Raw genomic sequence first — 3,665 nt, 5'->3', positions numbered from 1 at the left:
GGGGATCAAAGGCAGGGTGCCCCTGAGCTATATCCCTGGCCTGAGGGGAACCTTTTTAATGCTTGAAAGGCTATGTGGTTCTCTTACCAGGATAGGATTTTTTTGTGTCTGTGTGTCTGACCATTTGATAAAGTGTAGCCTGGGATCCATAGGCTTCGGAAGCCAGTGGTACTCAGGAATCCTCTTAGCTGTTTTAAGGTTTAGGGGAGGGGGAAGGATAAGATGGGCTCAATTTTATCTTTACCGAAAGCCCTAGAGACTTCAGATATAGTGAGCCCAAATATTGTCTAGAATACTGGCATAACTAGCCTTACTCTTGGATATCTTGTATCCCTTCTCCGCCAGGAAGTTGAGGAAGACCTGGTTTCCCTTCTGGGAATCCTCCTCAGATGGAGCACATTCCAGGAGATCATCTACATACTGCAGAAACTTACTCTTGGGGTGGTAGAAGTCAAATAGGTCCTGGGACAAGGGCTGCCTAAAAAGGTGAAGGCTGTCCTGGGATCCCTGTGGGAGGACAGTCCAAAGTTGGATCATTTGGTCTGAAGGGTCCTCAGAAGCAAATAGGAAAGGGTGCAGAGGAATGCAAAAGAAAACACCCCTTAGGTCTAACACTGTAAACCATTTAGACCCCTTGGTGACCTGGGTCAACAGAGTATCAGGGTTGGGGTCTTGTAGGGTATATGGGAATCACAGCATCATTAATAATTTGGATAGATCCTTGTATTAGTCTCCACTCCCCATTGGCCCTTTGGACTTATTGGGGCATTGTGGAGGGTATTAAAAGGGGTTAGGAGGCTGTGGAACTTTAAAACCTGGGCCCTGGGTTTTTAAAGATCTTTCTTAATCTTTACTTGGCCTCTGGCCTTAGTGGGATATATTTCTCCAATGTGGGCAAGGAGGCTGAGTCCTTAAGATGGATTCATACTGGCTAAGCAGTTAATTAAAGCCCAGCTTATTTGTCCTGTTGAGGCTGATATTTTGGGGTTCATCTCAGTCTCTTGTAAGGGCAGGAGAAGTCTGTCTTAGGACAATTAGAATTTTGGTGCTCACCTCCCAGCAATGGGGTGAGGCTCTCTGACATAACCGGAAAGGAATGGGTAGAGCTCCCAACTGCAGTTTAAGGGAATGTGAAAAACCAAGTGACTGCTTTTTCTGATACCCTCTTGCTGTCATGCTTACAGGGAAGAAAGAGCCAATAAAGCGGCACCAGTGTCCAAGGTAAAGATGACCATTTGACCCTCCACCATTCGGGTTATCTGGGGCTTCTGGAGATTGAAGATCTGGGTCTTGGGAGTCAAGAGAAGTTCCTAGACCTACCAGTGCTGCTGAGCATTATGTTGGACTGGTTTGCCCTGGGACCTTCATCCCTGGAGGCAAACAGCCTTCCAGTGGTTTCCTTGGTGATTAGGACAGGTCCTGGGTGGAGGCACTTTTTAAAGTGTCTTGGCTTTGTGTATTTATAACATCTATCTGTGGAAGACTCCTGGGAATCCTTATAGGGCAGCTGCTAACAGGGTACCCCTCTTCTTGTCCCTTCATTCCTGTGCTTTGGCTTCCTTCTGATCCTGATTGACAAAACCATGGTGGCTAATCTTTGTAGATGGTTAAGAGGGTGCTCTGGTGCTGTAGCTAACTTCTGTAGCTGTTTCCAAATGTCAGGGGCAAACTGGGCAATGAACTTACCCTTTAAAGTAAATTTTCTTCCTGGTGACTCAGGTTGCAGGAAGTTATATTTGATTAGGGCTTCCTTGAGTCACTTGACTCTCTTCCTTTCCCTGGGTCACCATTGACAGTTTGGAATAGTTTAGAGGTTAGACTCAGGTCCTTTGGAGGCCCTCTATTATACAGACCAGGAAATGCTGTTTCCAAAAATCCTGATCCCATTGAATTGCTAGGGTCTCCTAGGGGCTCCTCATGGGGAACTGTCATGGTCCTCAGCTGGAAATGGGTTTCAGCTGCTTGTTGGGCAGAGTACCGTTCATCCCCAAAGCCTGTGCTTCTCTCAGAGCTGCCTGTTTTTCTGAGTTGGAAAGGATTTGGCTCAAAAGGAGCATCACATGCCTCCAAGAGAAGTCTATTGGAGTCCTCTGAAAGCTTGTCTAGGTCTGTCTCTATCTGTCCCAGGTCTCCCAGGAAGAACAGGACCTGAGCTCACCTCAGGTGGGAAGCCCCTTCTGGCCATTCTTTATCACTTGGAGGGGAAGCAGAGTGGATGTCTTTGCCTCTACCCTTCCACTGTGGGCCCAAGATAAGGAGACAGGAAGACTCTTTAGGAAGTTCTTCCTGGGGTGGGGGGTAAAATGGGGGTGCTCCTCAGGAGTTTTTTGTTTTGTTTTTGGTGTTTTGAGACAGGATCTTGTTATATAGTTCAGGCCTCACTATGTATCCCAGGCTGACCTTGAATTCTGTCGATCTTCCTGTGTCAGCCTCCCAAAAGTGTACCACCACACCTGGCTCAGGAGATTTTTCTTGGGGTGGAGAGGGGGTCCCTGGAGCTGAGGGGATGGGGACTGCCAGCAGGGCCAAGTCTATGCCACATGACCTGCAGCATTTAGGATTGTTTCTCAAAGCAAAGAAATGTGGACTAGGAACCTGTATTTCTGGCACAGTAAATCTGTCAAGACATCTGGAGAAGAGAGAGTCAGCCATTCTGACAGAGGAGGTTTCAGGTCACCTGGAAAGGGGATACCTGGAGAGCACAGAGTGAGTTTACCTGTCCCCCATGGAAGAGTGCAGGATGGATGCAAAAGGCAAATGGGGGTGTCTCTGTTGGCTACCCAGTCAGGCTGCTGTGACCCTACTTCCAGCAGAGGATCTGTGAACACTCAGGGGCAGGGTGGTGGTGGTGGGGACCCAGCCCCAGCCTGAGCCTTGCAGTGATCATTGGCTTTCACCAGTTCCTGTAATCCAGAGATCAGCCTAAGGAATCCAGCTCCCTGCCAGACCAACTTTCCCACCAGGAGGTTGATAGGGAGCCTGTCCTCTGTTGTTAGAGTAGCAACTGCTCTAGTAGCTTTTTAACTAATTGATAGGGTACCCTTAGTTTCTTAGGGTATAAAAAGGATAGAGAAGGAATGTGAGGTCTGGTCATTCCTGGTATACTTACTTCTCCATAGAGAAGTGCCCCTGTTGAGTGCCAGCGATGTAACCAGTTCTGTCCTCCTTGTGTTTCCTGAATACAACACTGTAGTTTATTAGAACAAAGAAAGACTCTCAGTTAGCTGAGAAGGAGGAAGATACTGTGGAAGCCTATGTCCAGCTATGTAGACCTTGGTGTGAAAATAAAACAAAGGAACAGTGCAGTTGCCGCTTTTAGCTAGGCATCTCATGTCAGGAGGGGAGGCTTGCCTAGCATTCCAGCTTCCCAGAGCTTGTCTCAGTTTACTCAGGCCCTGTCCTAACTGCCTGTTTTTCTGTCTTCTGTCTCAGTAGCTTCAGAATGCTTCTGTCTACTTGCTAGAGGATACAACTTTGTACAGTTCTTTTGTCTTTGAATTCATCTCACGTATTATTTTTCCAATCACATGGGTTCTCCTCCATTCTTCTGTTACTCATTTGCAAGAGTCAGGGTCATTTGTTTTGTGTTCCATCTGAGTGTCTCCACCATCTTTTCATTTTTTTACTTCTTTCTTTTCCTTTTTTTTTTTTTTTTTTTTTTTTTT

This window comes from Fukomys damarensis, unplaced genomic scaffold, assembly GCF_012274545.1.
Source record: "Fukomys damarensis isolate Sample0158 unplaced genomic scaffold, DMR_v1.0_HiC HiC_scaffold_12, whole genome shotgun sequence".
Taxonomy (NCBI): domain Eukaryota; kingdom Metazoa; phylum Chordata; class Mammalia; order Rodentia; family Bathyergidae; genus Fukomys; species Fukomys damarensis.
Note: the sequence above shows the minus strand (reverse complement) of the source record.